The sequence below is a fragment of the Phascolarctos cinereus genome, unplaced genomic scaffold (assembly GCF_003287225.1).
Source record: "Phascolarctos cinereus isolate Bilbo 61053 unplaced genomic scaffold, phaCin_HiC Scaffold_2;HRSCAF=192, whole genome shotgun sequence".
Classification (NCBI taxonomy): domain Eukaryota; kingdom Metazoa; phylum Chordata; class Mammalia; order Diprotodontia; family Phascolarctidae; genus Phascolarctos; species Phascolarctos cinereus.
The window spans coordinates 291,863,660-291,876,899 of NW_027555625.1; the positions used below are offsets into that span (position 1 = coordinate 291,863,660).

Sequence of the window (13,240 nt, forward strand, 5' to 3'; positions counted from 1 at the left end):
TATATTTTATTTCATAAACAAAATCTTAGAAAGTGAAGTCAAAAGTGTATAAATCAGTAAAATTTTTACTATTTAAATGTGTACTCCACTGATTTCCTTTGTTGAAACTGAAATTTACTACATATGCTTTTATGATTCTTTAATCACATTACTAAATGCCCATATAATCAGTTTTTAAAACTTGAAAATGTACTCTTTTCAGAAGAATCTTCAAATACTTTGCCTCTATGAAATTCAACTATGCAGTCTAAACTTATGTTACAGAGGATGGGGTGGGAAATTCAATTTTAGCATTTTGAACAAATTTGTCAGTTTCCAATGTGATAAAACATTTCCTATTATTCTTTCCAATGGAAGCAACCGTATAGAAATGAGACATAAAGGAAAATATTGAATTAAAAACCTGAGTTTTGCAATGAAGCAGGAAGATACTCCAGGCAGTACATTTCACAGCAATTACTGTGAAGCTAAGGTGGTAAAATCACTCTGCCTTCAGTTCTATCTAATAATTCTGCCTGAGACATGCTGGGGAACATGCTGCTATCTCTCCTGGCGTATGGCTCAATTAAATCATTTCATACAAATTAAAAGCTCTCCCAGAAAGCTATTTTCCAGTTATATTTCTAACTGGAGGTCTGCCTTTACACTTGGCTCCAATAAATCAAGAAATGCATCTAAAATAATATCAGAACTCTATGATGACAACCTTCAACTCTTGAAATTTAACTCCAAAGCTAGAGAAAGAAAGTTTGGAAAAATTCAGTAAAAATCATCAATTCCTCACTCTCTCAGAAAATAACAAATTCTACTTGCTTAATATTTTAAAATATTATTTTTACCAAACAGCAGATTCAAATATATGGGTTGCCTTATTTGCATGCTACACATTCCACGTTTCACTTGGCTGAGGGTGAGGATGAAAGTGATGGGGGGAGAGGAAATATTGACAGAAAGAGAAGGTCACTTATTTTATTTTTGGCTACCAAGGTCAGCAGCAGCATATAGATACATTCAAATTATCCTTTGAAACCTTAGGAAACATTTTGAGAACAGGTCTATGTCTTGATAGACAGAATGTATATTTTGTCTGAGGACCAGCCTAATTCAGTCAAGAGAAATGCATCACAAGGCTGACTTTTTTCAGCCACAGGGACTCTAGCAGAAGGCAAGTTCCCTCAGGGAAAAGGCTGTTTCCGTTTTTATCTTTGCATACTCACTGCCTAGCACACACTAGGCACTTAATAAATACTTGCTGACTTGAATTCAACTCTCAAAGGCTAAGTTACAGGGAGGTTGAAATCTGCTTGAAGAAAAGAAGTATCCACACTAACAAAACTACAGATCCCTGAAACAGGAAAGTTCTGTACTATCTTAATATAGTGTCGCTTTCTTTTCGACATGCAGAGCTTTTTTTTCTTTTTCTTTTTTTAAATATTTGCTAGATGTTAAAACTTCTTGAAAATGTAGACCATATCTTGCTTATCTCTGTCGCTTCCTGAGAGTCTAGTACCTGCAGCAAAGGAGCCTGATCTCATGGGTGTGGTTACTCTCTCCAATGATGCCCATCAAAATCTATTCACCATCTTCTTAGCCCATTCAATTCTTATCCACGTCCCCCCATAAAACCACCAGAGTTGGTGGCTTTCCTAACATTTTCTTGATATTATGCGGATACCAATGGAGCAGGTGAACTCTTCATCAGTTACCCCTCATTCTCACTGTCATAGAGCCCCCATCTTTTTTTTAAAGCTCATACTAAAGTGAATTCTTCTTTGTTTTAGACTTTGTGCTAGATATCATCCCACAATAGTGACAAATATCTTTGAGCAAATGTGTCTCTGATTTATACCTTGTTTGATATTAATAATCAGAAGGTTGTCTAATCTTTCATGGAATCATTTATGATTTTGACACATGCATAGGAGGTACCTTTTTAGAGGACAGCCTTTAAGATTCCTCATTCTGCTACTGTCAAGTCTTACCAATTTTACTTCTATAACATCTTTCATTTCCTTTTTTTCTTCTCTACTAACATGGCCACCACTTTAGTTCAGGCCCTCACTACCTCTCACCTAGGCTACTCCAATAACCTTTCTTAAAAGCATTTAAATTTTTAGTTCAAAATTCTTTTCCTCTCTTTACCCCTTCCCCTACCCATTGAGAAGGTAAAAAATAGGAAACCCATTATACATATGAAATCAAGCAAAATATATTTCTACATTAGGCATGTTGTAGGAAAAAAAAGAAAAAGAAAGAAAATGAAAATCCTTCAATCTGCACTCAGAGTTCATCAGTTCTCTCTCTGGAAGTGGACAGCACTTTTCATCACGAATCTTTACAATGGCCATGGATAATTGTATTGATTAGGGTAGCTAAGTTTTTCACAATTCATTTTCATAATCCCTTTATGTCCATTCATATGTCTTCCCAGGTTTTTCTGAAACTAGTGCCTTCATCATTTCTTACAGCACAACAGCATTCCATTTCAATCATATACCACAACTTGTTCAGCCATTCTCCAAGTGAAGGGCATCTCCTCAGTTTTTAATTCTTTGCTACCACCAAAAGAGCTGCTATAAATATTTTTGTATATATGGGTCCTTTTCCTTCTTCTTTGCTCTCCTTAGGTATAGACCTAGTAGCAGCATTGCTGGGTCAAAGTCTTATTATAACCTTTTGGGCATAGTTCCAAATTGTTCTCCAAAATGGTTGGACCAGTTCACAGCTCCACAAACAGTGCATTAGTATACCTATTTTCCCATATTGGGCATTTGTCATTCCATCTCTCACACTAGTCAGTCTGATGAGTGTGAGGTGGTTCCTCAGAATAGTTTTAACTTGTATTTTTCTAATTAGTGATTTAGAGCACTTTTTCATATGACTATTGATAGCTTTGATTTCTTCTTCTGAAAATTGCCTGTTCTTATCCTTTGTTCATTTATCAATAGAAGAATGGTTCTTGTTTTTATAAATTTGGCTTAGTTCCCTATGTATTTGAGAAATGAGACCTTTCTCCAAGAAATTTGCTACAAAAATGTTTTCCCAGTTTCCTGCTTTCCTTTTAATTTTAGCTGCACTGGTTTTGCTGCAATAGCCTTCTAATTTGGAGTCTGCTACCTTGTTCCCCTTCATGTTCTTTTTGGTCTAATCAAACTGGTCTCCTTACTTTGCTCATACATAATATCATATGTCATGTGTCTATGCATACGTTGTCCCCCATGCTAGGAATGCACTTTCTCCTTACCTCTACTTCTTTAAAATCTCTTTTATCTTTCAAAAGGCTCAAATATCATCTTCTATATGAAGCCTTTCCTGACTCAGGATACCTTCCTCTCAACCAATCTAAGAACATGTATTTATTATTATCATGTGCTGGGCACTATTCTAATTGCTACAAAGACAAACATGAAAATCCCAGTCTTTAAGAAGGTTACAGTCTAACAAAGGAAACAATATGAATGCATATGGGTATGTACAAACACATACAAGTAGACACAAGTAACTTGGGATGAAGTACAAGGTCCTACCAGCTCAGAAGAGGAGAGAAGACCAGGAAAATCTTCATGCAAACGGCAGGCTTGCAATGAGTCTTGAAAGAACCAGAGCAGATATGAGAAGAAGAGAATCCTAGGCATAGGGGACAGTTAATGAAGAGGCAGGAAAATGGGAGATGGGGGGGGCATCATGTATGAAGAACTGCAAGTCAGTTTGGCTGGACCCCAGAGAGCAAGGTGGGGAGGAATGTGTAAGAAGGCTGAAAAAGAAGGATGGGGACAGGTTGTGAAGAGCTATAAATCCCAAACAGAAGAGGTTGGATTTTAACAGCAGTGAAAAGGTTGTCACTGGAGCTTCTTGATCAGGAGAGTCACACGGTCAGAACTATGCTTTAGGAAAATAACTTTTGAAGCCATATGGAAGATGGACTGGAATGGGCAGAGAGCTCAAGAAGAAGGCTACTGATAGTACAGACAGAGGGGCAATAAGGGCCTGAACTAGGATGATGGCTATATGAGTGGAGAGAAGTAGTACAGATGGAAATAAGATTTGGCAACTGACTGGATACGTGAGGTGAGGGAGAATACGGAGTTGCAGATGCCACCAAGACAACTAATAAGGGTGACTGGAAAGGATGGTGTTCTCCTTCACAGAAATAGAGAAGGTACAAAGAGGGGTGGGTTTATAGGGAAAGATAATGAGTTGTGTTTAAAAGCTCTTTTGAGCCTTTAAAAAAAAGGCTTTAATGATCTTTTCTTCCTTTTGGGGGGCATCACTATAAAAGTTTCACTCCCTACTTCCCCTCCAAAAAAGCTTTCTTTTGTAACAAATATGCATAATCTAGCAAAGCAAATCCACATGGTGACCATGCCCCAAAATTTGTTTCATTCTGCCACCTTAGTCCACCACCTCAAGCTGGGGGGTGGGGGGTTCAGCATGGATCAACCTCAATCCTCTAGAGTTGTGGCTGGTTGTCACATTGGTCGTTGTTTTTCTTTACTACTGTAGCCATGCTATCACCATGCATATTGGTCTCCTGGTTCTGCTTATTTTACTCTGCATCACTTCAGTTCATATAGTCTTACCAGGTTTCTTTGAATTCTTCCCTTTTGTCATTTCTTACAAACAAAGGCAGAAGGACCCATGGAGCCAAAAATATTTATAGTTGCACTTTTTTGCTGTAACAAAGAATGGGAAACTAAGGAAGGCTCTATCAGTTGGAGAATAGTTGAGCTGGTTACACAATATGAATATGATTATGTGTAATGTTTTTGCCATGTCAAAGAGGCACAGTTTAGTGAATTTGGGGTACAGTTCATATTGCTCCTGTGTATGTCTTGGTAGGTGGACTTTCAAACACTTCATATATTCTATAGTTATTTTGAATAGAATTTTTCCTTTTTATCTATTCCAGAGGGTTTTTTGTGGTACTGAAAAACTAATGATTTACGTGGGCTTATCTGTCGCTACTTTACTGACGTTATGAAATGTTTTAGTTTATTGGAGTGTAATCTTTAGGGTTCTTGAAGTAGACCATTATATTACTTATAAGTGCAATGACTGTTTCTTTTTTCCTTATCCTCATGCTATCAATTTCTTTTTCTTCTCATTGCTATACCAACATTTCTAGTACTATTTCAAAAAAAGTGGTGGCAATGGAATTCTTGCTTTATCCTGGATCTTAACAGAAAGACCTCTAGCTTTTTGCACTACAGATAATGCTGGCTCTTTTAAATTTACATTATTTTTCCTATTCAGGGAAGATACATTTATTTCTACACTTCCTAGAAATGGGTGCTCTATTTAGTCAAAATCTTTTCCTGCATTTACTGATACAATCATTCAATTTTTATTGGTTTTGTTATTATTATGGTCTACTCTATGGTATAACATGGCCTATTATTCTTTTTTCATAATATAGCATCACAGGTATAAATCTAACGTATTCATAGGACTTTAATCTTTTTAACATTAGCCTCTTTACTAATGTTTTATTTCATATTTTAATATTCTTGTTCATTAAGGACATTGGTCTATAGTCTTCTCTGATCTTTCTCTCCCTCGTCTGGGTATCAAGATCATATTTGTATCATAGAAAGAATTTGGCAGGATCTCTTCTTTTCCTATTTTTTCTCAAGAAGTATAATGTTGGAATTACTGTTCTTTGAATATTTGACAGAATTCACTTGTAAACATGTCACTTCCAAGTATGAATCATTTAAGGTTCCAGAAGCCTCTGGAATGCCTCTGGCCACCTCTGGTCCACTGGCAGGCTGCTGGCTTGTTTACTCAAGCCAGTATTTTCCAGTACCTTCTGTGTCTTTTTTTGTGCAGTCCTGGGCTGGAAGAAAGTGACTTTTGATTTCCTGATCCATTACTCAATTGTAGTCTGGTGTTCTTTTTTACAGTTATCCCTTCCACATCAAGGGTGTTAGGGGCAACACCCCCACGATGCAGAAACTCTACATAAATTTTTTTGGCTCTCCCTTTGCTTTCATGTTCTTTTCACAAACTTTATAACTTTTAAAAAGAAATTGGGTATATTTATGGTATATAAAAGATAAAACATGTTGATATTATATAATACTATACATATATTTTACACATTTCTGAGTTTCTAAACTTTTTTCTGTGTTGTCTGCTGGCCTTTGTGTGTCACTTGCAGCTTTTGCAAAACTCCCTCCAAATTCCCATTCACAGTGATTTCTTATGCCAACCTGTGATATATCAAAACCATGATGGAGAAAGTCACAATGTAGATGGGGTAACTGTAGGCCTTTATTTGCCTCTGTAATCATTCATATAACCAGCTCAACTAGAAGTACCCTTGTTTTACAGAAGAGAAAAATCAAGTTGAAAGAGTGGAAAGGGACCTATTCATAGCCATACAGTCGGCAGAGCTGAGACTTGAACATAGGTTCCTGTTTCCCTACACCATTACCAAACCACTCAAGAATTTTTAAATTACTAACATTTTTTACATTCCCTACAAGGATGAACATGCAGTGAGAGGGCCAAAAGTGTTTATGCTGAGACATATAAGGGGGAAATGAAAAATTTTTGATGCTTTAACATTGCAAGCCACACTCATGCCATGCCATATTCCGCTGCAAGAATCCATTTAAGTTGTGTCTCAGGAAATAATGTTTTTTGAGGCCTTTCAAGGGCAGGCAGAATGTGACCAGATCTCAATTCTTGGAGAGATTAAAACCTCCAGTTACTTATGACATTTTCCTAAAGCACTTTCCTAAAGTCTGATTATGTTACCTTCCTGCTCAAGAAGCTACAGTGATTCTCTATTATCTGTAGGACAAAATAGACTATTTTGTTTAACATTTTTATTTTTTATTTTATTTTATTTTATTTATTTTATTTTTATTTTATTTTTTTTTAAATTTTGTTTAACATTTTAAGCCCTTTACAACCTGGCCCCAACCTACCTTTCTAATCTTGGGATTAAGCAATCAAAAATATTTATCATGTAACTACTATGTTCCAGGCACCAAGTTAGGCACTAGAGCTACAATTACACATTTCTCTACTTCCTGAAATCTAAGTCAAACTAGGCTTCTTGCTGTTCCTCACATAAGAAACTCCATCTCAATTCCATTGACTCTGCACTTGTTGTACATTAATGCCTGGAGTGCACTCCCTCCTGACCTATGTCTCTTAGGTTCCCTTGTTTCCTTTAAAATTTAGTAACTAATACCACCTTTTTATGTGAAGTCTCTCCTGATTCCCCCAGTTCCTAGTCCCCCCCCCGCCTCACCAATTATCCTTCATTTTATGTAAAATATTGAATATACCCATTTATATATACATCATCTCCCTTAATAAAATGTAAGATCCTTGAAGTCAGGTTCTGTTTACTTTTTGTCTTTGTATTTCCCAAACCGTGCATACTGAGCAGATGCTTAAAAATGCACATTCATTGATATAGATATGCCTCTCCATTTAAGCTACCCAAATTTACTCCATTTTGGTACAAAGCAGCTGAGGGCTCAGTTTAGTTAACTGTGTATTTCAAAAGCTTTCAATTCAAATTAAGGATATTAATGGAAAAAAAGAATGAAATCCAAATATAAGAACTTCTTAGCTGCTCATCATCTGTGAGTCACTGCCACCTTGTGTAGTGACTGAAGTCTCCTCTCCTTCCCACAGCAGACACCAGAGAGAAGAGGGAGCTGGTCTAGAAGTACAGCGAAAAGAACATTGGCTCTGCAGCCACAGGACCCGGTTTCAAACCTCACCTCTGATGCTCACTAGCTGTGTGACATTGGGCAAGTCCCTTAACCATCACAGACCTCAAGTTTCCTCACTTGTTGAAATGAGGAAGGTGGACCAGATGTCCTCTAAGCTTATTTTCCAGCTCTGAATCTATGGCGCTATGACTAGACTCAATTATATCTTTAAGCGTCTTCCTGGTTTAGAATGCTATAAAAAAAGATACAGTTCAATCTAGCAGTCAAATATTGAAAAGGAAATGAAGAGTCATTGTGGGTTGTCATATGTGCTACTGCAGCCAAAAAGCACAATAAAAGTTGGCCATTAATTTGATGAGTTTTAAAAAATAAGAAGAGCATCATCATCCTGTCACTGCATAAAATTCATGGTCACTTTGTATCTGATTCAGAAGCTGCAGGTGGGGCTACTGCAGAAAGACAAACAGAGAAATGGAGAAGAGCAACTAGGAAGATTCAGGAGATAAAGAAACAATTAAATATGAATGCTAAAAATACTACTAGGGGCAGACTTCAAAGACAAAGACTGAGAGGGGGAAATGACCAGTGTCTCTATAATTATCAAAGGTATAGACAAACAAACAAAAAAACAGACTGTGAGAGCTAGAAGGGCTCTTAGTGATCAAGTTTAATTCTCAGTTTTATAGAGAAGCAAAGACAGGTTTAAGTTGCTGCATGACGCTGGAAAAGTGAGTAGCAGAATCAGACCAGGTACTATTCAAACTCTTAATTCCTAAACTACATTCACTTCACTTCCTAAAATACTAGAACAAGGCCTTACTTTGAAGCTTTTCAGGGCAAATAAGAAATACTAATTTGTACAAGTAAACTTACAGAATTCATCCAAAGAAGTGGTTCAGACCAAGAGTATGAATAAGTTCAAGAAAGATTTAGATAGTAAGTTATTATGAAAAAGCAGATGTTTTGGGTCGCTATCCCTACCCAAATCTTTAATTTGTTGTTGGTTTTTGTTTTGTTTTTTTGGCAATCAAGGTTAAGTGACTTGTTTGGGGTTGCATAGCTAGTAAGTACCTGAGGCTGGATTTGAACTCATGACCTCTTAACTCCAGGGCCAGCACTCTAACCACTGTGCCACCTAGCTGCCTCTGATGTCAATATCATTAAGTCCAAATGTTTCTTCTCACAAAACACAGGATCACAGGATGATAGATCTAATTCTGGAAGGGACCTCAGAAGCTATCTAATCCAATCCACATCAATTGCCATTAATGTTCAGAGACATCATGGCATAGTCCAGAGAACAATGGACTTTGATTCTGAAATACCTGAGTTCAACTCCTTCCTCAGAAACTTACTCTATCACTGTGGGCAAACCATTTAATCTCCTTCAGAGTCTGTTTTGGAGAGGTTTGAGAGGTCATGAGGATCAGAAAAAATAGATAAAAACAAACAGATTTCTTCCATCTTGTTGCTCACATGACCTGAAAGTCCACATCACCTTGAATTTAAATAACATATATTAAATATAACATGTTATTTGAGATAGCCAGTGACCTTTCCTACTCAGATTCACAAAGTTTTGGCTCTTTATAATCAAAGTAAAGAAAGCAACTGAAGACAAAAGCCTGGATAATTAGGGTGAAAAAAATTTTGACCATATTTCTAGAGTCTGAACTCTCTCACTCATCTGTCTTGATTTGACTAGAATCATGCCCTGGGAGTTGCTTCAACAAAGTCTAACCACCTTATTAAACAAAAGTTCAAAGCCTATGCCTATTCTGGGACGGGCATGTAACCTACTTGTAAACTAATGTGCAAAACACAGGAAACTATTATGTTCCCATATATTGGAAATTGAAAGCAACAGTAATAAAAGCAACAATAAAATGAAAGCAGTAAGAATTGTTATGGATCTACAGTTTACGTAATAATTTTTGGTACCCAATTCACTGAAAATATAAGTTATACGACTCAAATAATGTTTATGCTGAAGAAAATTTTCAGTATTTATTTATATAATTATGATATATTGTGTGTGTGTGTGTGTGTGTGTGTGTGTGTACATATACTTATGGATAGGTGAATAATTTATGAACAAAGAAGAAAATAGAAAACATTGTGAAATGTAAAATGTACATTTTGGTTATGTTAAATTAAAAAGATATAATATAAAATATAAATATAAAAAGATATAATATAAATAAAACCAGTATAGCCAATATCAGAAGGAAACCAGAAAACTGGGAAAAAACATTTACAGAGAGTTCCTCAGATAAAGGTCTCAGAGCTCAAATATATAAAGAACTTTGTCAAATCTATAAGAATATAAGCCAATTCCCAGTTGATAAATGGTCAAAGGATATGAACAGGCAGTTTCTGATGCAGAAATCAAAACAGTTTATACTCATATGAAAAAATGCTCTAAATCATTATTGATTAAAGAAATGCAAAATAGAACAACCATGAGATATCATTTTATACCTATCAGATTAGCTAAAATCACAGAAGGGGAAAGTGACAAATGCTGTAGGGGATGTGGAAAAATTAGATCTGGATTCACTGTTGGTGGATCTGTGAGGTGATCCAATCATTTTGGAGAGTGATCTGGAATTACGCCCAAAGAGTTACTAAGCTGCCTATGCCTTTGAACCATCAATACCACTATTAAATCTGTTTTCCAAGATGATTAGGGAAAAAGGAAATAAACCTATATGTTCTAAAATATTTACAGCAGTTCTCTGTGATGGCAAAGAATTGGAAATTTCAGGGATGCCCATCAACTGGGAAACGGAAAAACTGGTATATGTTTCTGATGGAATATTACTCTATAAGAAACGATGAACTTGATAATTTTAGAAAAACATGGAAAGACCTGCACAAGATAATGAAGAGAGAAATGAGCAGAACCAAGAGAACACTGTATTTAGTAAAAGCAATACTGTTTTCAGAACAACTTCGAATGATTAAGTCATTCTGACCATTATAAATAAATACTCAAATTAACTGCAAAGGTCCAATGAAGGAAGATGTTGTTTGTATTCAGAGAAAGAACTGAGAGATACACCCCCCCAATATATACATACACACATACATACATACATACCTATATATACATACATACATATACATGCATACACACATATACATACATATTTGTGTCTACTGGTAGCCATCTCTAGGGTGGGGGAGGGGAGCAGGAAAAAAGTTACATGAAAACTCAGATATTTAAAAGGAATAGCAAGATGAACGTAACAGATCTGCAGTTTCAGGTGCAAACTTTTTTTTTCTATTCCACTTTATTATGGAAATACTTGTTTTATTTCTTAAGTTCAGAATAAAAAACTTTTTAAAGCATATAAGAAAACAAAAAATAAAAAACAATTAAAAAAATAATTATATGTCATATAAGTATATATTATACATTTATAATTCATTTCAGTTTATAAAAGTAAGTAAAATCCAAGATTGCTTAAAAATTAAGTAAACAATCTTTTGCTGAAAGAAAATCAGTTCTTAATACAAGCATGCCGGTTGCCTTTAGAAAGAAACAAGAGAAATTCTGCTTAAGAATATTTTTCCCAAACCTGCCCAGACTAGATGGACCTTGCAGAAAAGCATGTTGATTTCCTTGCCGTAAATTTTTTATACCTGTACCCTTAACTACTCCCAGTGACATCACCAAAGTAAGGTCTTCTTTATAATCTACCTCAACTATGGCAAAAGCATCCTGCCACAGTTTCCTACCTTTACACTCGCCTTGCTTCAATTTACCTTTCATAAAAGTGTTAGAACAATCATCCTTATGCAGAAACCTGTCAGTCTTCTACTCAAAACAAAACAAAAAACTTTAAGGGATCCTTATTGTCTACTTAATGATAGCTAGCATTTGTACAGTGATTAACATTTGCAAGTGCTTTATAAATATTTTATCTCCACTGATCTTCACAACAACCCTGAGAGGTAGGTGCTATTATTATCCCCATTTGATAGTTGAGGAAACTGAGGCAGAGGTTAAGTGACTTGCCTAGGATCACAGAGCTATTAAGCTTGAGGCCAAGTTTGAACTCAGGTCTGACTCCAGGTATACTGCTCCATTTACTGCACCACGTCTCTTTTCTCAGGCATTCAAGCCCTTTACCATCTGATTGCCACTCTGCTTTTCCAAGTCTTCATATAATATTCTCTGCAACATATCCTACGCTCTAGCCAAATTAAAATACAACTCTAGTCATGAAAAACAACCTAGTTTCCCATCTCCATGCTTTTGTTCATGTTGTTCCCTGAAAATATACTTCCAGTCTTTGCTTGAATTCATCCCATACTTTAAATCCCTATTAAAAGCTGCCATCTCCTCTTTAGTCTTCTCTGATCTCCCTAAGTTAATAACTCTTTTCTTCCTAGGATTTACATTATACTTTGTTTTGCAACTCTCTGATGTATTTTTAAAGTAATTTTAGCTTGTGTATTCTAGTAAACTGTGTATCAGTTTTTACAGACTGCAAATTCCATGAGTGCCTATATTATTTAAACTCTTTATCTCCCCTAGTGCTTGATTCATAATTGTTTTTTTAAATTTATTTTTAGTTTTCAACATTTACTTCCACAAGATTTTGAGTTCCAAATTTTTACCCCATCTCGCCCCTCCCCCCACCCCAAGATGTTATGTATTCTAAATATCCCTTCCCCCAGTCTGCCCTCCCTTCTATCTCCCCCCCCTTCTCTTATCCCCTTACTCTTGTACTTTCCCATAGGACAGGATAGATTTCTGTACCCCATTTCCTGTATTATTTCCCAGTTGCATGTGAAAACATTTTTTTTTAAACATGTGTTTTTAAAACTTTGGGTTCCAAATTTTCTCCCTTCCTCCCTCCCCACCCACCCTCACTGAAAAGGCAAGCAACTCAATATAGGTTATACATGTGCAGTTACGCAAAACACTTCCATGGTAGTCATGTTGTGAAAAACTAACTCTATTTCCCTTAATCCTATCCACCCCCCCATTTATTCTATTCTTTCTTTTGACCCTGTCCCTCCTCAGAAGTGTTTGCTTCTGATTACACCCTTTCCCAATCTGCCTTCCTCTCTATCATCCCCCTGCTCTCTTGTCCCCTTCTCCCCCTATTTTCCTGTAGGGTAAAACAGATTTCCACACCCAACTGAGTGTGTATGTTATTCCCTCCTTAAAAGCCAAATCCTATGAGATTCCCTCATACCCTCTCACCTTCCCGTTTCCCCTCCACTGTAACAGCCTTTTCTTTTGTTTTTTTTTGTGAGATAATTTACCCTGTTCTACCTCTCCCTTTCTCCTTCTCCCAGTACAATCCTCTCTCATCCTTTAGTTTTATTCTCCAGACATGACTCCTTCATCTTCAACTCACCCTGTGCCCTCTATCTATCTATCTATCCATCCATCCATCTACACACATACACATACATATAATTTTTTCCCTCCAACTACCCTAATACTGACAAAGGTTTCATGAGTTATAAATATCATCTTTCCATGCAGGAATGTAAACAGTTCAACTTAATAAGTCTCTTAT

General features: G+C 36.2%; 1 protein-coding gene across 1 annotated transcript in view; it reads right to left on the bottom strand.

The window, feature by feature from the left end:
- CEP89 (centrosomal protein 89) overlaps window positions 1-13,240 on the bottom strand; it is a 158,278-nt gene that overhangs the window by 20,534 nt on the left and 124,504 nt on the right.